Source organism: Aythya ferina (genome assembly GCF_964211825.1).
Source record: "Aythya ferina genome assembly, chromosome: 20".
Classification (NCBI taxonomy): Eukaryota; Metazoa; Chordata; class Aves; order Anseriformes; family Anatidae; genus Aythya; species Aythya ferina.
Genome location: NC_140318.1, coordinates 767746 through 792052, shown reverse-complemented (window position 1 = coordinate 792052; position 24307 = coordinate 767746). Strand labels below are relative to the sequence as shown.

At 47.3% G+C, this 24307-nt stretch overlaps 1 long non-coding RNA gene across 1 annotated transcript; it reads left to right on the top strand.

Moving 5' to 3' along the window:
- Positions 1 to 647: 647 nt before the first annotated feature.
- Positions 648 to 4692, top strand: LOC311422005. The gene is made up of 2 exons (XR_014685134.1): positions 648 to 943; positions 2813 to 4692. It is a non-coding gene; the product is annotated as an uncharacterized lncRNA (long non-coding RNA).
- The last annotated feature ends 19615 nt before the right edge of the window (positions 4693 to 24307 follow it).

Sequence of the window (24307 nt, the reverse complement as noted above, 5' to 3'; positions counted from 1 at the left end):
AATTTAGCTATTATGAGTTTTCTATGCTTTTTCTATTCAGGGAATGTTTGGCTTGAATACAGTATGTAGAAGAAATAAGATCAGCTCAACTGTTTTAAAGCTGATTGACACCTTGGGTTTTTTCTCTTGTAATCTGAAGCGAAAGAAAAAAAATATAAAGGGAACCAGACACTCATTTAAAAGAAATTATTTCTTTGCCTACAGTCCCTGATCAGGGCTGCCTGTGCAGGGAGAATGAGATCTCATAAAAAGCCTTTCGAGGGTTCTTTTTCACATCATTTTGGTTCAGGTTTTGGTGGCAGATGAACTGTATTTCATCAGAGTTTAGAGGAAATTCAAAGCGAAGTTAAGGAAGTTGCTGTAAATGAGAAAAAAAAATCCCCAACAAACCCTTTCATTCTAGCTTAACATATCAGCCAAATCAGGAAACAGCTGTACCAGAAATATTGTTTTTAATAACCAGAGAAAGGAGCGGCGGCGCAGCTCTCGTTGGAACAGTGACCCCCGATGGCGAGAAAGGCTCGGGCGTGCGGCGCGAGGGAGCCGGGGCCGGGGGCGCCCTGGCGGGGCGGGGGCCCGGCAGCATCCCGGGGCTCCGCGTGCAGGGGGCCGCGGGGCCCCCCCGGGACCGTGCCCCGTGCCGGGGGTCGGGGTGCGCGGCGGGGCCGGGACCCTCCCGGCCGGGCCCCGCTCCTCGGGGCGCAGCAGCCCCCGGCGCTTCCCCGGCCCCCGGCGGTGCCGCGGCCCCGGGGGGCGGCAGGGGCCGGGGCCGGGGCCGGGGCCGGGGAGAGGGGAGTTCCCTGCTCCAAAAAGGACCGGGGGGAGCGGTTGCGCGGTGGCAGCCCCGGAGAGCCTCCAACCGGCGGCTGAATTTCTTTGTATTTCCAGTTCCAGAGCTCGAAGGGCACGATGCAGTAGGTGCAAGATATTTCTTTTCTTTCTGGTCAGTACTCATAGCCTTGTGGTTGAGCGGTTTGTTTATCCTGACAGAATGTCATCTGGTTTGGCTTTGATTTTGCAAATAATCCACCTCCAGCTACGAACGCTCTCGCTCTGAGATAGCCTTAACTTTTGTACTGCCACGGGGCACAGGATGATTTCCTGACGGTTAAGGGGAAATGAAAGGATTTTTGCCCTTGTCCTTTTCCCTTGTTTTGAGACATAAACAATAAAGTTTAAGCATTCCCGCAGAAAATTTGGAAAAATGTGAGAAGACAGTAGAGGCCAAATAATTATCCATAATCAATACAGTTAAAGTCAATGGACTCTGCATGTCCTTTTCTAATAGACTTTGTTCTGGGTTGTACCTTGACAGTTTATTTAGAAATATGAACTCTGTAAGGAACGGCTATTTGACTATGTAATCTTGTTAAACACATAAATTCAGTTGGTCTGAAGTCTATATCATTGAAGCCAGCTGGAACTAAATATTTTGATAGCTAAAAAATGGTTCATTGAAGAAAATTCTGAAATAATGGGACTAATGAGTTGCCAAGAGAACTGTTTACATGGGCCTAAGTGAAATTATCATAAAACAAGGGAAAAGAAATTTTTGACCCACATCTTAAATTCTTGCTTAGTCAAGTTATGCAGACAAATAGATTATATAATGGGACATATTTGTAAAATAAAGCTGATTAGTGATGTTGGTGTCTTATACAACCTACGTCCAGCATTAAATCAGATTAATTTATAGGTGATTTTGTTGATGAGCACACACTGATGCTCCCATGGTATGAATTTCAATAACTTGCTTTCCTCTTTGGAATCCATAATTCTATTATTTGAGACACTTCATTGTTATAGATAACACATTTTAAGTGATATTATTTATGCTGTTTCGTCTTGTCACTTAGGTTCTTGCTCAAGTTCATTAATGTATTGTGCTCCTCTCTGTACAAGAGGGTGCAGTGAGAGCAATTGATTTTAAGTCCACATAATGACTGATGATATCATGCATGTTTACCGCTTTGACACTGCAGACTAGATGCTAATGCTGCAGAGATAAACATGATGTCATTTTATGCAATTAAACACTTAATATAGAGCAGGTAATGATTTGGTAAGCTTGGCACATGCAAGCACTGGCTTTTAATCTTATTAACAGGAGCGGGATGACGCCACAAGTGATAAACACATACCCGGGCTGTATCATTAAAAAAGTCTTTTACAGGCTTGGGTCATTCTGTTGTGATGGGATGAAGATACCTGAAATGTGTCCCTAGCAGCACAATGAGCAGCTTCCAGAGGATCTAGAAAGAGATGACAGATTCGAGCCAGCCTGAAAACAAGCAGGAGAAGTGTTCCTGCTGCAGTGGCAAGCAGGCAGGGGAGGTTAGTTGACAACTGCAGGCACTGCATACACTCCAGAGTACACGAGCACTGTCCGAACCACAGCACATCAGCATGCCACTGCCCTCTCTCAATCTCACTGGACCCTTTCACTGCTAGCAAGTGCCCATCTGTGGTAGCTGCTAGAGGGCAACAATGTCCATGGCATTGATTTAGGGCTGAATGTGTCCTGGGCTCTCATAGCAAATGTCTTAAAACACCCCCAAATCAGCCAGACCCACTGCAGTTCTGCCCCATCTCCCGAGCAGCACGGTGCTCATCCGTACCGGTCTCACTCCTGCAGTGGCCAGGGGCTGCTCAGCACTCATGTCAGATCCATTGCAAACAGTTGTCCACTCCACAAAAGTGAACCTTTCCCAGCTTTGACAGATTAGCCAAGGTAATCACAGATTTTATGTGGCACAATTAACGTATCTTTTCTTTATATCTATTGCACTTTAACTTGTCTGTGATGAGCCAGGTCACCTGTGAAGTGCTGCATCTTCCCCACCCCGCAGTGGCTCAGTTTGCATGTGGCAGGTACCGATTTTAAGATCTGCTCATTGTTTTATTGGAAAACTAGAAAATCCAGCAATCAAAAAGGGAGCAGTTTGTGGACTTGGGAAGGCACCATCACAACTGGCACTCTGTGGCTGGGGCTCAGGTTGACCAGCACATGACAGCACGGAGCGAAGATCCAGAAGCACAGAGGACAAGACTTCCAAGATTCTGAAATAAAACACCTTGCTTTGTAAAGGGTGCGAAACAACCCGCTGACTCTCTCTGAATTTCTGGAATCTCACAATTTTTGGAGGAAATGCTTGCAAACAGAGATGCTGCAGCCAAAGGTGGAGACACGGGAGTGGAGCAAGCTGGAACTCGTTGGACAATCCCATTTCATGAAGCCTGGATGCAGCTTGGTCTCCGTGGTCACCTGTCCCCCTCTCCCTCTGCAAGAAGTGCAGTTGCTCTCCTGTGCTGCCCTTTCTGACAGATGCCTCAGTCCCACTGACCTCTGTCACTGCCCATCCCTTCCCACTCCCCTGAAATCAATTACCTTCTCTTCACTGTTCCATATTCATTGGGGCTCCTGTCCTCTGACCTGCAGTCCCTGCTCCCCTGCCAGCTGGAGCATGGCTGCCAGGCTCTGTCCTCGCCAGCTGAGCTGTGGGCCCAGCCAAGAGGGATGCTGAGCGCTCCTGGACGGCTCCCACTCTGGTCTGGCTGCAGTGGGGCTCTGCCTCGCACCAGAAAGCTGGTGTGTGATTGTCTGCAGTGGACCACGCGCACCGTGCTGGGGAGAGCATGCTGCTGCAGTCAGAGCAAAGGGAGCTGAGTGCTTCAGGGAGCCACCAACAGAGTCAAGGCCAACAGCTGGGTTTCAGTCTGGCAAGGGCTGTTTGCCCCCTGGCAGTTGCCTGGTGCTGCCCGTGGAGGCTGGGTCATGCCAGTCCAGCAGCTGCCCAGGTGCCAGGGTTGTACCTGACCAAGGCTAACTGTGGCTGGCCTGGCATGGCAGAGATGTGCAGCCCTTAAACAAGGCTTTTTCCACTTTTTATTTCCCAAGTTGGGGTGATCTGTGGACCTCAGGATTAACCCCAGCAGCTGCCAGAGAAGGGCCAGGCTTCGTGCTTCATTTACTCTGGAATAAAACAACATCCCTGTGGCAGGGGACATCGAGCCATGAGTAATTCAGCAGATTCCTTTGCAAGGCAAAGCATAGCCTATATCTGTTGGTCTGTCCTGTCCAAGCCTGCGTGGAGGCAGGGTGGGCAGCTCTGTGCTGCGGGGGCTGCCAGCACCCACCAGAACCTGTGCCCCAGCCTCCACCTGCAGCGCTGTGCCAGCCGCGGGGACACTCACTGCTCGGCACGGGGCGCATGGCACATCCCAGCAGAGACACCAAGGCACAGGTTAGACATAACCCATGCATCGCCAGGCGACACTGTTCACTGGGCAGCTCTCGACACCACCAGTGCCGCATCTCTTACACCAGCAGAGGATGGTGCTGCTTCCAGGACAGCAGCCCTGCGCCTCAGCGGGAGCTGAGCCCATGCCATTGCTGCTCTTTGAAGTTTCCTTTCCAAACACTTGTGCTGGGGTTCGTGTTTGGATTTCATTTTGCCTTCTTCCCAAAGTCTCTGGGACATGCCCAGGTTAATATTGTAGTTTATCAACAATCAGTGCTCCAGAAATAGGCTCTCTTTGGGTGATATTTAATGAGCTTGGAAATGAGAATATGGCTGTGCTGATGTAGGAGACAGGAATGAGAATTTTAATGAGGGTTTATGTTTAATAAAAGGTTAATAAATTTTAATTAAATTAAACCAATAAAGTTCAATATTTGCTTAGCATATCAAAGTTCTGTTTGGTGTGGTGGTGTGTGAAATGCTAGCTCACACTCTGCTAACACACGTGCCTGCCTCCTGCTTCCACTGGCATTGCCAGCCCCTGGCAAAGCAGGAATGGGAGCAGACACTTGGTGAGGCCTCCGATTTGGCTGAGGGACTAGATGAGGCGTTTGCATTTTGTCATGTTTTGCAGATAACGAGCCCTCCATGTGAAAATGCGTCCTTGTGGGGCTCAGTTGTGTCTTGGTCCTGAGAAACCTATGGGATTTCCTGCAGGAAGGGCCCCGCTCTGGGCCATGTGTGCTGCAGGTCTTCTGGCTCAGGAAGAGGCAGCAACGCACTGTGTGCCGGGAGCTCCAGGTGGCTGGCAGGAGGTGTGGGACAGCGGCTGCATGGCCCCTCTGGGCAGGCCCTGTACTGCAGGGCTCCGGAGCAGCCTGGGGGCACATCAGGGGTGCTGCGGCTTGCTGAGAGCTTTCCTATGCAAAGCAGGGTTTGTGTTGGGAAGGTGTTTGCTGCTCACTGCAGCCTTGGCAATCCCGTGTAGTTTCATATTCAACAAACTTTTCTTTAGTTTTACACTTTAAAAATTGAGAGCTATCTCTAAACTATAAACTTTAAGAGAGACTTTAAAGAATATACATGTACATGTAGGAAAGAAATCCATTTTAGCAATGACTGCAGTGGAACAGAAACTACTGTGGTGCTGGGAGGCTTCCCAGGAGCGGTCAGCATGCAGCGTGGAAGCCAAGCCCACCGGCTGGCCCAGCACAGGCCCTGCAGGCAGAGCCGCGGCGCGGGGCTCCACGAGGATCCTGGGCCCAGCAGGCAGAGCTGCCGAGGGGCAGAAGCGCATGAGGGCTCCAGGTGGCCCTGAGAGTCCCATAGCACTGTCCCCGGGTGCCCACTGGCCTGGAGCTGAGGGGCGGTGGAGCCCTGATGCAGCAGAAGTGTTTCAGTAACAAAAGGTGCCAGTGGAAGTGGCTCCCCCCTGGTACCTGCCCACCACTGGTAGACAGAGGCTGGTGGTAACCCAGTGGCCTCTGACAGAGCCCTCAGGAGGTTTTCTGAGCGTGGCTCTGCAACTGCAAGTGAACAGCTGGCACGAAGCATGACTTAATTGTTTACAGGGGCCTGAGCCAGATGTGGTGCCTGCTCTCTGCACTGGGTCATGGCTAATCAGCTGGGGAGGGAGGGGGACGGGGAGGCTGACACAGCTCAGCTGGCAGGCGCCAGAGCCTGGCACAGCCTTTGGTGTGGGCACAGAGAGCAGCCAGTGTGGCACAACACGGCGTGGCACAGCACAGCACAGCATGGCATGGCACGGCACAGCATGGCATGGCATGGCACGGCACAGCACAGCACAGCACAGCATGACATGGCACAGTGTGGCACGCTGGAGCACTGCACTACCACCACCACTCAGGGCCCCCTCTGGCAGAGTCCCCGCTCTTGGTGGCAATGGCAGCTCTCGTGGCACCGCAGAGACCAGTTGTGCCGTCAGGGGCTTCTGCCCTGTGGGCAGTGCATCCTGGCACAGAGCGTCCGTTACACTGGATCTGAAAGAAATGGAAAAGCTCAGGGTTTATTTACAGAATCACAGAATCACAGAATTTCTAGGTTGGAAGAGACCTCAAGATCATCGAGTCCAACCTCTGACACGTGGATAAAGCCACAGCTTTGTTTGCATCAGCTGCTAATGCAGCTCCAGGAATTCTCCCGGACAGCCGCTCGGTGTCTTTGGTCCCAGCTCCCCCCCTCCTGCTGACGGTGCTGGTGCAGCCCACAGCTGCAGCTCGTACTTGCTGTCACGGAGCAGCCCCCACCCGCAGGAGTGGGAAGTGGCCGTCAGTGGTGCAGGTCCTGCTGCCTGCCCAGTCTGCGTGAGGGGCCGCAGGGACACGGGAGCTCTCATCACCCTTTGTAGTGCCTGCGAAGCAGTGGAGGCTTTGGGGGACAGAGTGGCTCCCCGCAGCTGGCTCCAGCAGAGACTTTGGGCTTCAGCTCCTGGTGGCAACTGCCCTCAGCATGGCGAGGGAGAGCAGCAGGCGGGGAAACGATTAAGAAATGTTATTAGGAGGCTTCACGGGCAATAAATGTATTTCTTCTAAAAGAACTGGAGGAATATTTGGATTATTACATTTATTAGAGTGCTCAGCAAATGTGTTACACCCATATGACAAATAAATGTGATGGTTTCAGATTTCATTAGGCAGCCCCAGGCAGCTGTGCTTTGTCCCAGCCACAAATGAGCAGGGTCTCTGTCATGATTCCTTAATGGTCATTTTTGCATCAGTAGTAATGAATGCGCCCAGTGGAGCTGCCATGTCCCTTAACCCTTGCCCGGCGGCGAGGCCACAGCGTGGGAGATCCCCGGGCCTGGGCGCAGCTCGAGGAGGGCAGCAGCCGCCTTGGTCCTGAGGAGCTGGCGTGGGTGCCCCCTTGCAGGGTGAGGCGTTTCTGTGTCCCCTAAGCAAGATGGCATCAAAGGGAAGGAGCTCTGGGCTGCCTCACGCCACCTTGTTCCCTTGCAGCTCTGGCAGCCCTGCTGTGGTGTGGGGCCAGGCCCTGGCCCGCCGGACGGAGGGAGAGCTGCACGGACTGCAGGGGAAGGCGTGCGGGTGAGCGGCAGGCTGGAGAGGGACAATAATTGCTTTTTTTTTTTTTTTTTTTAAATTTCCCAGTGTCAAAACCAATCTGAGCGGTGGATGCATATATTTAAATTAAAAGTAATTAAAAATGTGCTGCCAGAAAAATGCATGATGGATTCAATGTAAGAAAATGAAGTAATAAAATACTTTATGGATTAACTCATATCAGACTGTTTTGCAAATTTATTTTTCATTATGATACATCCATATCAGATAATGTCTGAATTTATTATGCTGCCTTCAGGCAGGCTGCGTCTGAAACCTTCGCAGCCCCATTTGGGTCCTGGTGACTGGTGAGCAAGGTTTCTGTCATCATTTCTTAGTGGTCACTTCACCTCAGTAATAATGAACGAGTCAAGCAGGGCTGTTATTTTCTTTAATCTCTTTCCTCATATTAAAAAAATACAGCCAGCCACATCATTATTGCAGCAGGCCCAGAGGACTATTTCCAGGTCATTACTCCAGTTCGTCTGAGCGTCTCAAGGTCCTAAAGGGTTTGGGGTTATATGCAATAAGGCGTTCGTCGACAACATTTCCCTTGAGCCCTAGGTGTTAATGAGAAAGGTTTTCCATGTGGCTGTTAACAGTGTGTGGTTTAAAAAGTCACAAAGAAAATGGGATTTCCTACTCCAGCTTTCTGTCTCATTGTAGATCTTTTTGTTTGCATACCGCAGGAAGATATTTGCCTCTCTAATTGCTTGAATTCACACAGTTATTTTTCTAGAGGGGGAATCTTAACTGTATTCAGGGTAGGTTTCCACAAACTAAGTTTGCAAATTGCTGGTTTATTCACTTTTATTTATCCCCATATTATTCTGACAGAGTATTTTTTACCTTCGTGGACAGAAGAACCATCAAATTGCAAACTTGTAAGAAGGCTAATGCCATCAAAAATTCCATTTCTGCCCAAGACACAGTCCCAATGTAGTAATAAGCATTTGAACGTTATAGCAGGGTTATAGATGGCAGCTTGGTGCCTCCATGCTGCGTCTCACGGGACAGCCCAATGCAGCAATTACATGACTGGAGTGTGCTGTGAAAAAACCTTCAGACTAAATGACACCGAGCGGGGCAGAGTCCCAAACTCTGTTCACGCACAGCATCCGCCGGGAGCCTGTTCTGCTGCGTGAGAGGCTCTGGCTTTGGCAGGGCCCTTTAGGAAAGGGGCTGCCCACAGGTACGGGCAGGCAGCAGCTGCTGGCGGAGGATGCTGGGGAACTCCCCAAGCCTGCTGGTATGGGCAAACAACCACCAACCCTCCTCTGGGGAGTGTGAGACCCCTCAGCCCAGAGGACTTTGAAACTTGGAGGCTTGGACTTTCCAATCTCACTTTTCATGAACATTTTGTCTGCTCAGCATTCTCAGCTATTTACCAAATGAGAGCCCAGTACACTCGTGGTGTGCTTTTAGAGCTGCTATGAATTTTGAAATGTATAAAAATGACAGAATATTAACAAAAGCATTGATTTTCCTATTTATTTTTATGCATTTTATTAACTAAAACACTTTAAAGTGTAACCACTGTGTATTAAATTTACTCTGCAATGTTAGATATGAATCTCAAACAATAAAACAAATTAAATTTACCACATTCTTTACAGAGCAGCAATGCAGAAGGAACAGATCCCACGCGCAGCCTGCGCAGGCGGAGCTCAGTGCTCTGTCCCCTGCGGCCGCGTTGTGCTTCTGCTTGCCAGGGAGGTGCCTGGATACACTGCCCCACGAGCTCACACAGGTATGGGATAATGCACCAGGAGCCATATGGATAACTTTGGGAATGTCACATCTGAAAACAGGGTTGGAGCAAAGGTACACTGTCCTGCTAGCAGTTTTTATAACCATTTACTCCAAAAATCTTAGCTCTGTTTTGCACCAGACAAATGGCTTGAAATTGTTTCAGCTCATCCTCAGAAAGGGCATTTTACCCATTCTCTGAAAATCTACCGTAGTTTAGTGAAAGTACTCTGCTTTGAAGCTCTGCCATGCTCGAGTGAATTTTGCAATAAAACTAATTCCAACTGTGGAGAGATTTTTGGTGGATGGAGGCATGCTCACATCCCACAGATCTCACAGCCATTTTATCATTAATTTTAAAAAATCCTTTCAAACAGAGAAACAAGCTCACCCGGAATGCAATCCAGTGGGGCCCAGAGCTGGGGTGTGAGCCATGCTAAAGAAATGCCAACCATTCTGGGAGAAAAAAGCAGCATCACTCAGAATTACTGAATGTATATCAATTTTACTCTTCACCTGTTCTTTTTAATGCTGTACAACTGCACAAATCTAGTTATTAGCAAAACTTAGAGGTAAGATAAGTGCAGAGGCATAAAAATATCTTGGTTCCCCAATGGGGATAATATTAGCACGTCACTGTATAGCGATATTGTGCAGAAGAGCTTAATTTGCGCTTGTGAAGCACTTGCATTATACTGATGAGTACTAGAAAAAGCCAATGAGGAAATTCATATTTCTGCCTTTAGTGCCAGGCTTACATAATCTGGGGGCACACGTTGCCTGCTGGCTGAAAGAAAATATTTGACCAACTACCGAGCCACTGAGAAAGAGACAGCTTAGCAAGGAGCGAGGCTCCGTATTTATTACTACTTCAAAAGAAGAAAAAAAAAACAGGTTACAGGAACATGTAGATATGTCTGCATGACTGTGTTGCGATGCTCACACAGAAAGTGGGGAATGAAAGCAGCCTTAACTCCAGTGTTTCAGAATTTTAAAGCGCTCTTGACTTGGTAACATAAGTGACAGCAACTGTGTGAAGCTTTTCCAAAGGGAATATTAGGATTGCGAACAAAGTCACTGGGTGGAAGGGGAGGAGAGCGCCTCGGTGCGGGTTCCCATGTGTGCAGGCTTCTGCATCGCCTCTGCAGCAGTCAAATCCAGGCAGAGCTGCTGCGAAGCAGTACTGTACACATGCATACATGCTACAGAGAAATTTGTCTTCGGCCTTAATGAGCCCACAGTAGCTAACCTCCCGCCCACACCTGTTCTTTTAAATCTGTATTACGGTGCAAACCTAATTAACAGCAGATCTTAGAGGCAAGCTGCACGCATGGGCATAAAACAGAGTACCGCAAGCTGGAATACAAAATCTATATATAGATCCCTGTATCTTCCTGACTCTAAATAGGCTGTGCAATAGCTATTTTGGGGGAGGAGGTGGTACGTGGAGAGCCCTGAGCGGGCGAGGGAGGACGCCAGGCAGCCCAGCTGCCCAGGTAGGCTCGTTAATGCGCCTGGCCTTTTCAGGGAAGATTTAGAAGGACTCTGCAATCTGCAAATTCTAAAGAGCTGACGGAGACAGTTATTAAGGGCTGGTAGGTGATGGCTGCTCACTGTGTTATTAAAGTGCTAAAAGATTATGTCTCTGATAGCTGTGTGCTTACAGTGTCCTTCATGACCACTTCCACAGGGACAGAGACAAGGAGAAAGGCAGAGGATCGATAAAAGGATATTACCACTGGGCCAATCCCAATAATAAGAGAGGTGATATATACACACCATTTAAATTGTCCAACACATTTAATGTTCATTAACACTAATTTTCACAGTGCTGGTGTTTAACATATTATTGCAATGAAATTAATAAAAAATACCCCACAGGAAATATAATTTAACTGTTTATATACTCACCTTTTGATTGCCAATTTCCTGCCGAGCTCTGCTCCCGCATCAGCGTTTGCAGGAAACAGCAGCCATGAGAGGAAGCAGCCAGCGCCGGGGAGCATCCACACAGCCCCGTGCCTGGGCACCCTCAGCGTGGCCAGGACCCTGCAGGAACGTCCTGCGGAGCAGCACCGTCCCCGAGTGATCAGCACCGTGGAGGCTCGTGGAGGGGCAAAGGCCGGGGGCCAGGAGTGGGCTTTTCCCTGCGTTTCCCTGTGCTTCACCTATGTTTTTTCTCCTCTTCCTATTCTCTTCCCCCTCTGTTTCGAAATTTATTTATTTTACTTTATTTTTTTACTCATTAGAAATTTCCTTGGGATCAGATGAATGAATGTTCATTTATCCTTGTGAAAAATCTCATCCTGAATTTGTTTTAGTGTAAGGGCATTTTTCACTTAACAGGGAAAAAATAAACATGGAATAGTTTTGTTATTATGCAGTAATTACTGGGGAATTACGTATTTATTTATCTCTTATGAAGCACATGGAAATTGTATTTGGCCACAGTGTATAAATTGTGGTATAATTGCTGTAAAATTTATAGTTTTTATACTTCCAACAAGTTAGCTTTTAAATCACACAACCCCCATGTAAATACTTTAAAATTATTCAGTAATTACTTATTTACATTGTAATTAAAATAAGTAATTAGCATACATTTACAGAGGATTTACATACTTATTTGTGAAAATAGTTCCTTGGCAGATGCAAAAGAAATCTTTAGCTGATCATAAAAAAAAATAGGAAATACACATGCGTTGAGAACAAGGCCACGTGGCTGTGGGACAGTGCCCGGCCCAGCACGGGGAGCGAGGGCTGTGTCTGCCCAGCCTGCGCCACCTGGCCCCAGGTGTTTCCTTGGGGCTGGCTCAGCCAAGCCTGCTGGTGATGGGGAGCGAAGCTGGCCGATGTGGGCTCAGGGAGCCAGAGGTCCCGCAGACCCGTGAGCTGGGCTCCTGGGGGCAGCTGGCTGCGCTCACTGACCTGCTCAGCCTCCTCGTGTTCCCGTGGCAGCTGGTCCAGGTTTCTCCGGAGCCTCCTTTGCCCTGTGCAGGCAATATGAGCCCTAGCCGGATTCAGGAACGAGGATTTTGGAAGCAGTGCTGGCAATGTTACTTGGCCCATGCTGTGCCAGAGGGCTGGCAGAGCCTCCTGCTCCTGGAAGTGGCCAGATTTGCTCCAAAGAAAGAGCCGTGATCTTAGAAAGTGTAGTGTTGTGGATAGGACTTCAAGCCAAAACCGGCCCTTTAAAAGCCCATGCAGGGACCACGAGGGCTCAGCGTACAGGATTAGTAAAACATCCACTGGCAATCCTCAGGGCTGTGTAGTTACTGTGTATGTATTTCAGCTAAACAAGACAAATCTGGCTGATGATTGTGTCTAACTAGGAAGAATGATTGAAGGTCTGTGCCCTCGCCTGTAAGGATAACATAAATGATGATTGGTTTGAGGCAGGAACTCCCAGGCCAAAGCAGGCACGGCAGCGCAGCGTGCCGCAGCCCAGGCACCACCGCCTGCAGGGGGGCCCGGGGCTGCCCCCACCACGCTGTGGCCGGGGCTGTGCTGAGGGGAGCTGCGAGGAAGCCTGCAGCATGGCCCTGCTGCGCCCCACAGCCACACACCCGCCCCAGCAAGTACTTGTGGCACAGGCTAGGGAAGGTTCATTTTTCCTTACAGATTTGCATTCCCTGTGGGATCTCCTCTGGAAAAACATTCCAATACCCAAGGATTCATCAGATGGAGCACTTGTGAGTATGGGCTGATGCTCATGTTGGCAGTGGTGCTAATACATGCTGCTCCCACAGCACAGGCATGCTAGGGCAGAGAGCATTTCTGGGCCAGTTCGCGAAATGCACAGCTAGGAGCACCAAGGTGCTGGCAAAGATGTTCCTTGTCTGAATAAGCTAACATGCCTACAGAATTCCTTCCCAGTCCTTTTCACATCAGGATCGAGCAGCAGACAGCAGGCAAAGCAGAGTGGTAGCGGTCTGTGCCGGGGGCTCCTGGGGCTGCCCCAGGCTCTGGGCAGCAGCCTCGCACTGGGGCCTTGCTTGAGAGTTGCTGCCACGAGCCCTGCATGTGTGCAGCGGCAGTGTGTGTGGCCGTGCACATCCACCCGCACTCGGGGTCCCGCTCTCCATCTACTGTGTTCCAGTTTCCCAGACTTGCTGTTGTTTTGGTGTGTTTCTGCCACCACTTTTATCTTTATTAAGAAAGCACATTTCTGTACATTGTGAGTGCCAGTGGGAAGAGCTGGGAATGTTGTAGGTATCCAGCACATAATGTAAAAGGTTAGGCATTTTTCAGGAAATTAAGAGTTCTGGTGGGCAGATTAATAGGTGTTAATGAGAAGGATCTCATTGTTGGCATTGGTTTAGCCACGTTTACCCAGTTCAGAATTTTTTTTCTGGTGAGACAAAGCAAGGTGTGCACAAAGGGAGTATGCAGCAGTCTCCATTGTGAAATTGCACTCCTTCCCCAGAGCCCTTTCGCCGGGCCGTTATCACATGTGCTGTATTATTGGATTTCTCCAAAGTCTCCCTTTATCCTTATTAATGCTGTGAATGTTGTAGCAAGGAGTGATATGATCTAACATTGGATAAAATCACAATTTGTCCTTCTTCTTGGTGTAAATGTAACAGGGCTTAACTGTACAAACAAATAAGCCTAAATAGAAACATTTGTGATGATAAATGGGCAAGGAGAGCGCTCTCTGCAAGGTGAGAGATGACAGTGCCTGTGAACAGAATGGAGAATTTCGCTGCTTCAGGGTCAGTCTCAGGCAGCCTCAAGGTCAGCTCCACTCTCCCTGCCGCTCCTCCTCCTTCTCCCTGCTGCAGCAGCAGACGTCCTCGCACCTTGTGCTTTGGGCTTGCCCGGCTGCAGCAGTGGCTCCAAGCAGCCATAGGCGCACTGGCAGTGTGGCACAGGCTCCACAGCTTGTTGGGCGGGCTGTGGGGTTGAGCCGACAGAGAGAAAGCTGAGGGCTAAGCCTCACCAGGAGAGCAAAAGCAAATCTGCTCATCGGCATAGCTAACGTGTTACTCAATTGTCTGCATTACTGGATTGGCATATGGTGTAAAACATTCCCCTCTTTTTAACTTATCTTGAATGTCGAGCGAACAGTGCAGAACTTGGTGTCATGGACAGGAAGGCGCTCCCTGGGTGGGTATTCCTGCACCCGTCTGCCTCTGGCCCTCAGTGAGCCCCACAATGAGGGGAAACCAGGAAAGAAGGGGTCACCTCCCTGGCTGGCTCTTTTTGACGCAGTGGATGGCAGAGGAGCGAGGCCCGCAGCGGGCTGACCCCGCGCTCCCCTCGCGGCACCGGGGCGGCGTGTAATGAGGCCCCGTGCGGATATTGATATGACAGAACAAAAGGCCAAGGTGCAGTAAGGACAGCAATCCGCAGGTCTCAGTCCATTTGTTTTTCACACCAAATCCATCACGTTAATGGGTCACCTTTCTGTGGCAGCTCATGATTACCTGCTTACCCGGGGAGAGCGGCAGGTAGGCGGCCGGCCAGGGGCGAGGGGGGGCTGGTGCCAGCCGCCTCTCCTGCCGCCCTGGGGATTTATGGCAGGTCAGCACCACACGTTTCCCTGATAGATCAAGTGGATTGGAGTTTATTTGGGTCATAACGACCAGTGTTGTTTTCTGTGACAAAAGACTGATCTGGAGAGGCTGTGGCACTGCCTGGGGAGCGCAGCGCATGCAGGGGCACCCGGCTGTGGGGTGGCACAGGCGTGCAGGCCCTGAGGGGGCCCAGCATGAGGGGAGCAGAGCTGTGGTCCCATGTGGCCCCCTGGGCGCCCTCTCAGGGCTCCTCTGCCCTCGCCCATGGTTCTTTTTGCACAAGTGCAGGTGTGAATGGAAGGCAGAGGGCCGTCTCCCGTGGCAAGCCCTCAATAGCCCTTGTGCTGCCACCCGCCTCCGCCACTCGGTGTGCGTTGACCGGGAGGAAGGGCATCGGCTCCCACACCCCTGCAGAGCCCCCCGGGCACCTGCTCTGGCAGCTGCGCTGAGCTGAGAGGAAAAATGTCCCTTTCTGTGGTGTCCTGCTCGTGCACGTTCCTGTTTAATATTCATGCACCAAAATGAGACAAGTGCTTAATGAGATCAGCCATGAGTTTCATTTGAACTGTTCCAGCAAAGGACTCCTCAAAATTGCTTTGCAGTGGATGTGCTAAAAAGTTTAATACTTGCACGCTGATAACCCCTGCGGGGTCTGTGCTGCACTGTGCAGCAAGGAATTTTAGCCACTCTCCATTGCTATGGAAAAGGCAGAGCTGGGAAGTCATGCTTTTTTAAAACTGTTCTTCATGGGCTTCAGTAGAAGTGTAAAAGGTTCAGTAAGATCATGGAGAGTTGCATTTGTTGTTCTTCGGGTTGCCTACCTCTTTTTTAGGGCTAATATTATCACAGAATACATGGACAACAGCTAAACAATACTAATTATTTCAATGCATAGAAAAATCTGCCCTCAGAAGACAGAGCTAAATCTCACGACATCTTAAGGCATTGAAGCCATCTGTGATAAGGACGGTTGTCTTTCAAAGATAAGGAAAGAAAATTGAAACATATACATAAACGGCTTCAGGCTATGAATCATTCTGCAGTGTCCTCGCTGTTGGAGTGTGGCCATCACAAAGAAAATAGTAATAATAATAGTAATGATAATTAATACGGTGGGTCCTTTTTGCTGCTCCTGGCTGGAGGGTCCTCAGCCAGATCCCAGACACTAGACCAGGAACAGTAAACATACATTTATGGTAATTCTATTTGAACTCTTGAGAATACGTCCCACACCACTATGATTTGATGGCTTATTAAACCCTGCAGGGTACCTTCTCAGGATGGGAGTGCTAGGAGCAGTTGGAGGGAGAGAGAGAGCCATCAGCAGGGACCAGCATCATTTCCCTCCTAATTAAAAGTCAAAATGTCATCTAGGTTTTTGTATTGTAATTGCAATGGTCATTGCAAAGACACCATGAAATCTGGCTGCATTAGCACTTCTTTGGGGGGAGGTCTGGTGAATGAAGATGTATTGAAGGCTGCACTCTGGCATTCTTCTTGTACAAGTCCAGGCTTTAAGTGCAGTAAATGAGCCCCCTGCCAAGAGCTCACCTCACCTCTGTGCCCCCCCCCAACTATATCAAGGGACTCAAATGAAAAAAAAATCATACATTCCAACCCTAAATGATACCAGTAAGTTTGTGCAAGCTTATGTAAATCACACAAAAAGTGACAAGTTTTCCTATTAAAAGATAATTGTAATCAGGGTGCTGGACGTGCGGTGCACTGATGATTGGAGATAGACGGGCAGCGTGAAAAGATGGATCGTTTTAATTTGCACCAATTAAATTGAAGTTCATGGGATCATCTTCTTCAATCTTCATGAATACTTTATTTTCTGGCTGCTATGGAGCTATTAAAAAGAATGATTGAGCCAAGAGCTAGGCATAGTATATTTTATGAAATATCACCTTTAAAGAATTTGAGTGCGCCATTTTCATAATGAGTTTTCTAGTACCTAATACCCTTCTATATTACTACATTTTTAAAGTGGATTGATCTGGAAAGTGCAGAAAGTGCAGGTAATGATACATTTTGCTAGGATAAGGTGGCTGATAATGTATCATGTTACTGCTCTGAGAATAATAGATTGCCTTGTGTTTGAGATGTGGCATTCTTATTTTGGTGCTTGCCTTGTGCAGACAAGGGGAATCCTCTATGTCTCTTGAAAAAAAAATGCTTAATTGTTTGCACAATTTCCTTCTTGTTTCTTCTTTGTATTTTTTGTAGTTTGTGACCTCACAAAAAGATTTCTGAGGTTTGAGGGAGGCTGTGCTCAGGTATGCATTTGTCTTGATGGATGTTGTTAGAACAGAACAGCATGTAGGAGACAACACACTATGGGAGATAAAGAAATACACAATCCTATATTATTTACCAGTGCCTCACATTCTCTTCCCAAGAGAAATGAGTGATGATAGCTTCAAAAGGATAAGTCAATGAGAAGGGTGGTCATCTCTCACTCACAACTGCCAAAAAGGCCCCAAGTCTCACTATTTCACACGCAGACAAATCAAAAGCTTAACAGGCAACTGGTGATGCTCAGCTCTGTGTGGGGAGGGGGGAAGGAGGAAGGGGGGTAGATGGGGGGTTAATCTTACCTGTGCTGTTCTTGTCCAGCTTTTCTGGCTGCCAAGCTGAGAAGTTCCTCCTGCGGTGCCTGCCTGACCCCCTTGGCTTTGCTGCTTGCATCCAGATCCCCCTGTTCCCAAGCTGCGGCAGCACCTGGCTGTGGCTTGCCACTGTGGACACCAGCACCTGCACCTGTGAAGCTGCCCAGAAGCCTTTCAGCACTGTGAAAGCCCCAGAGCATCTGTCAAGGTTGGGAAGCATTTGCAGGGTTGGGATTGGTGCCAGTTTGGTGATTGCATTCTTACCTTGTAAATAATGCACTTTATGTTCCACTGGATAAAACATAGGCAAAAATGCAGGAGACCTCATTCCCTTCAGTGCCTGTGGCACCAACTGGTTAGGTTCATTTTCATCATCCAGTAGCAGAGAGGTGCCACCCTTTAAGGAAACAATAATCAGAACAAGCGGGGACACGACTCCCAGGCTTGCAACACTGCAGGAACAAGCAAACGTGTCCCACAGGGACAGACGGCTGCTAACACGTGCTGGTCCCAATTCCCAGGGGTGCATCCTCAGCACTGCGAGTCACAGCAACATGATGCCATCTCTCTCTACATAGGTTTAAGCAACAGCAATCATAATTAACCCTGCTAATTAATCAGGGCATAACATATTAATTGCCAGCACACGAGGCTCCAATTGAGCAGGTGCTGTGTGGGAATCTAATAGGATAATGAACTGACTAGCAGTGCCACGTGCAGCAGAGTGCACATCACTTGGAGGGACAGGCTTGGCAAAACCCAGTATTTGGCCAAAAAATGCTGCCTCTCAGCATTGCAGTCTACAAACGAGCAGGTGGAGCCTGGGGTGCATGGGGTGGAAGCCAGAGAAGGAGGCAGAAAGGGAGATGCCAGGGCTGCCCGCCCTCCCAGAGCTGCACATTGGGAGGTGCTGGTGGAAAGCTGTTGGAGGGGTGGGACAGCAATGTGTGGTCTGGTCATGCAGTGAGGGGAGTGCAGTGTCCAGGGACAGGCTGTGAGACGTGCAAGTAGATAACTGATGAAGGTGGCTGTAAGGTGCTGGAGCTGTGCCTCTCCTCTGCTCCCCCCGCCACAGTGTCTCCTGCTGGGGTTGGCACATGGTGACCTTCCAGTGATAACACACCCTAACTTCCACAGTCTGAGGAAGGTTTTAAGAAGTTCTTGCACTGCAGGTCTATCGGGAGTAGGTTCAAAGTTTAAAACATTTTAACTTTTCTGTTTTTTGGCCACTTAAGATGCTCTTAACAAAGCATTAGAGGAAGACAAAAGTCACTGAACTTCAGGCACTTTTTTTTTTTTCTTTTGCTATTGCAAATAAAGACCCAATACCAAAGAAATACTCGTTAACTCATAACAGATACTTCTGTTTGGCAGAAAGAATTATCCAAGTCCCATATTTTCCCTTCACCAGCCTTTCTCAGGAGAGCTCCTGGCCTAAAGAAAACCCAGGGAGCCCAGCTGGAGACCTGGGTGGTGGCACTGAGCAATGTAAGAAATGGGGCCAACCTCTCCTCTCCATCTCCTCACAAAAGACTCCCCCCCCAACCACTCCCCAAGCACATGTTGCACCTGAAGCCTCTCTTACTCCTGCTGCCAGAGCTGCATTCAGTGCAGCAGCAGCCAGAGGCAGGGGGATCGAGGGTCCTGGCCCCGCACAGTGCAGGAGGGACCCTCCAAGAGGCAGTGCTTTATTCCAGCTGCCTGACAAGGCCTTTACCAATTTAATCTTTGGACTTGGCAACCCAGTTCAGTGCAGTGCAGTGCTTCTTATAGCTCCAGCCCAGATGTGGAGCTTATGACAACAGAAGTAGGAGGAGATGCTTTAAGGTCTGCCTCCTAGCAGTTCACATGTGGTGGCACAGGTCTGTGCTCGGTGCAGACCGGATGGTTGCTCTGCGATGCGTCCCTGGAGGAGAAGCCCTCTGCAGCACGGAAGGTTCTCCTCGACGGAAGCTGGGGTCACCACCTGCCCTGTCCCTGAAGTGGGGCCACAGATGTGAGCCACAAACCCGCCCTCTCCTTTGTCCACCTTCACTCTTCACATCTCTAATATTTAATAATGTCTTATTTAGGGCAAGAGCATTTGCTATGATTGCACAGGACCCTCTGCGATCTGCTTCACCATTGTTTAGTTTAATTGTCCTAAAATTGGCAATAGATTAAAAGAAAATAATTATCCCTAATTATGTTAATTAAATGGCTAATTCATTAACCAGCTCAACATCTTTTACTTGGACCATCTCTGCTATACAAGATTTTGCTTCCAGGAGGAAATGCCAGGCGCATGCTGCACTCGGTGTAAACTAAGTTGCAGCATGTTTAGTGCAAGCTGTATGAACAAAATCCCCTCATTATTCAGATGACAGAACAAAACTATAAATAGTGGATCGCAATTAAAATCAGAACAATTACTTTTTATCCATTATGCTGCTTTTTGCACAATAGCAGCCTATAAAAGGAAAAAAGCACAGTCCTTTTAGATCTCTCTCTCTCTCTCTCTCCCCTTATCCAGAACTGTAGCTGGCTTGCTAATTAGGAAGCTTTTGAATTAGATTATTTGCATGTCTGAACAGGGCTAGGGTATTAAACATCCCTGAGGACATACTATAATAACCTCTTCAGTGGCTTTTAGGATCCCTAAGGAACTAGGAACTCTGAAAAAAACCTCCAAAAGGAGGGAAAGTGCATAACGATTTCATCCAATTAGGTATGGATTAGTCGGCTCTGTGTCTTTGAATCCTGCTCACAGTGAGAAGGTGTTCTCCTCCAGGAACATTTGACAAAATCATCGGGGAAATTATAATGCAGAACCTAAATGAAATTGCAATACCTTAGTTTCTCCTCCAAGAAAAAATAAACTACAAAATCAATACAGTGGTGTATAAAGTAAAAAGAAATGCACCAGTCACTTTATTGCTTAGCTTCCAGCATAGCCACTGTGTTTATAGCATTCATGAGTGACTATCAGACCTAGACTGCAAAGGACAAATGCTGCTGCTGCTATGATTGGCTACAGCAGATTTTAATTTTTAAATACCACTGGTATTATCCTCCTCACAATGGCTTTCCACACTCTTCCAGTTTTAAGAAATCACCAGCCCATTTATATTTAACAAGACAATTAAGTTGCCTGAGCTCTCCAAGTGCAGCAGGCATTTGCAGCGAGGAAGCCAGGTTTGGTACAGGGCAGACTGTCCCTGTGCTCTGTGGGTGCTGTGGTCACACGTGTGCTTTTGGAGAGCCACGGCTGCAGGATGTGCAAAAGGCTGACTTCTCCCATGACATGATAGTTTTGTTCATGCCACTGGCAGCTACTGCATGGGAACAGTGATGGACAGCAGGGCTGGTGCCCCCTTCTGCACCATGGTGGATTATGAGAGGAGCAAATCCCAGGCATATGCTCACCTCCACCTTCCTTTTCGTTCCGTGGGTTTCTGTGACAGGTGGCTGAGCCATGGCCTCTGCCTGCACCCCACAGGCCCTGGCCTGCACCGTGGCAGGAGCTGGTGCCCAGACTGGGCACTGTGGGCAGCCAGAGCAGGACAGCAGGAAGGAGTGTGGGCAACTCTGCAAACAAACACTGCAAGCCTGTGGTTTGCCTGTGGTTTGCACTGAGAGCACATTGATTTTCCTTTTTTTTTTTTTTTTTTTTTTTTTCCCCTTCCATACTGCTGAGATTTAATTTGAAGGAACTGAAACTAGAGCTTCATAAGAAGTATGATTATTATAAACTGCCTGTGGAGGTAAGCCATGCTTATAAGACTGCACCTGCAGGGACTGCTCAGTGTCACCTCTGTGTGCTGCACCTCACTGTTTGGGAGCCCAAGTGCTGGTACCTAATTGGAATGGATTTCCAGAACAGCAGTAAGAGAAACTACCCCCAAAACTGAACCTGCAGCACTAGACTTTACAAATCCCAGCACTTATAGATAAATTGTCTATGCTGGTGTTCATACAGTTAGCGTGTGGTTTTGTGTAGTTAAAGCTGTAGGAAACAATACAAGCATCAAACTAACAGCATCCCCTTACCCAAAGAAATCCTCCTTTAGATAATGTAAAACTGATTTCTGCCTCTGTCAGATATAAAGGGAGTAACAGGGGCTCTCCTTGCAACACCTTTATCTTGGCCATCAATATTTAGCTCAGGCCTTGCCTGGTCAGCTATGGAAAGGAGCAGCACTCCACATCATGTGAAAATGCTATTCTTTATATTTTGAAATTTCCATCTTTGAACTCCCTGTAGTGTCCCTTTGTGCTTGGGGGGTTTGGCAGGAGGAACAGGTGAAGCTCAGCTCAGCTCTGTGGGACCTCTCCGAGAGCCTCCGACTGGCACTGCACAGCATGTCCAGCGGGGAGGCTGTGCCAGGTATTCATAGACAGTTATTTTAATATTTTCTACTGTCTTCTTGTTCTCATTCCTCTCAACCCCCGACAACTTGTTTGCTATGCGGCTTTGGATGTGTGTTGTTCAAGGTCTCAGCAGTGGCCAGCTTCCCAAATCCACTAGTTATACACTGACTTCTGTTTTTCAGAGCATTCACATTTATTAATATGAAACATCCATAGCTATCATGCCATTCATTCTTCTGCCTATGCCAAATTTCTCAGAATTTCTTTAATCTTTTCCAAATTTAACTGATTTATACAACTGTTTCTTTTTCCAGGTCAGTAGTTAATATATTAATGCCATTAGATTGAGTGCGTAACCATGTAGCACACTGCTAGTGACCCTTTACATTGATTAATAAAAGACTATCTACCACTTTTGTTTCCTTCCTCTTAGTCCATCTTATTGATTCATAATGCTACTGTATCTCTTACCCCCATTTTTATCTTGTTTCCTAAGAAATCCTGTGGGAAGACCTCATTAAAAGCCTTTTGAAAGTCTAAAAATATGTCAAGATATTCTCTTTTATCCATTTATATATTGGTAGGTTCAAAGTATTCTAACAGATTAATGAGACATGATTTTGCACAGCAGAAACTGTGTTGATTGGATGTGATCTTCAAGGTATTTTATCATTCTATATTTAATAAATGTTTAAACCATTTTGCCAGATACCTGTGCAAAGCTGAATAGTGCCTAATATCCTGGATTACACTTAGAGTCTTTTAAAAATGTATAATATACAGATAAAACCTCTCTTCTCTTCTTCCAGAAAGAAAAAACAGTGCAAATATTGCTGCTATGTTCATTTTGTTCTTAAATGCAGTGAATATCTAAATATGTAGCCCTTTATTTTCTCCCAAATCAGCTCTAAAACAAGACACAGTGAATATGTAAATAAGCTGTAAGTTTGTCTTCTTCTATGTATACATATACTGCAATCCCCCAAACAGCTAATTGACATAATTGCCCATTGCACCTGCATAATCGGGATGGAGCTCAGTGCTGTGAACGCTCCTCAAATGGCTGGGAGCAGCGTGCATCTTGCAGGTTTCCTTCCTTTTTCCACTGAGATCTCTTCAGATCCCCTCTGTAAACCCCCCACCCCCACCCCCCCGTGGTCTGGGTACTTTCCACTTCCTTGGAGTTTGTTTGTTTTTTCATGAGTTCTTTTTATGAGAAATCTGTAATATTTTTCCCCATTATTATTTCACTGTAAAGATTAGCTTGTCAAAGTTTGAAGATTGAAACTATAAAACATTTTTTTTTCTCTGTTGGAGAACAGTTAATTTCTTTAAAATGAATACCATCTTAATTACAACCCGCTGTTCATTATAAAACAAATTACTGGGAAATTATTTGTCCTCTCAGTTGCTCATGTCTCTGTTTTACAAAAATGGAAACTCCTCACAAAATTCTCTGTAGGCTTAGACCTTTCTAAAACAATACCCACAGGTACCACACAACACAGGGGACAAGTGCCACAGCCCAGCTCCGAGCCTTAGCTGCACAGCAGCCAGCTGGGGACCCACCACTCCCACCTCACCTTGGCTGTGGTAGGGTCTCACTTAATGCATTTATCGCAATTCTGCTTCAACTGTAGAGGCAACCAAGAACTAAAAAATCAACCCAACTTCAACGACAGCAAGAATACATTTTGAAAATGAAGAGTGTGAGACTGCATTTGGCATGGTCTTCTGAGCTCAGAATATCCTGATACTGCCTGGAAATTTTGATGTAAATGGAATATGAGATAGGCCTTTACACTGGTAAGCAGGAGATAAGAAAAAGAAAAAGAAAAAGAAAAAGAAAAAGAAAAAGAAAAAGAAAAAGAAAAAGAAAAAGAAAAAGAAAAAAGAAAAGAAAAAAGAAAAAAGAAAAGAAAAGAGAAGAAAAGAGAAGAGAAGAGAAGAGAAGAAAAGAAAAGAAAAGAAAAGAAAAGAAAAGAAAAGAAAAGAAAAGAAAAGAAAAGAAAAGAAAAGAAAAGAAAAGAAAAGAAAAGAAAAGAAAAGAAAAGAAAAGAAAAGAAGAAAAAGGGAAAGAAAAGAAGAAAAAAGGAAAGAAAAGAAAAGAATTAAAGTTCCCCGCAGCCTAATCACATCTCTTTGGGAAATTCCCGCACCAACCCAGCCATGAAGCCAGCACAAATCAATGTGGCCCAGGGGATCAACATTTTACATATATATAAAAAATTGTAAACATCTTTTATGTATGCAATGTAATAACTACACTCAGCATCATGGGCTTTAAAAGCAAATATTATGGGCAGTTGTATTGCAATAAAGTGGTTAAATGGGAAAGCTTTGAAGGGCTGATAATTTGTACTCTTTTCTTTACTGAACCAACTTATTCTTGTATGAGTATGACAAATTAAAACATTCTTCTATAGGAAGAAGTTTTCATTCATCAAGATCTTTTTTCCCACCCTTTCCATTTTCTGCCACATTTCAAGAGCAAAAATAAGTTGGTTATAATCCTGGCTGTGAAAGGACTGGAGACCTAGGACCGGCAGCAGAAAATTCCCTGTTTGTGCTCCCAGCCTCTGCAGAAGCCGACCCCAGGATCCACACACACCATTGCCTATCGGTGGGATCGCAGACCCAGCAGCTCTCCAGGTGGTCAGCGGGGAAGAGTGGCCGGTGCATCCCCCTGAACTACTGACTGTGTGCTGCACAGTACTCAGCCAGTCTTGTCTGTGTGCTTTGTTGTGCTATTCCAGCTG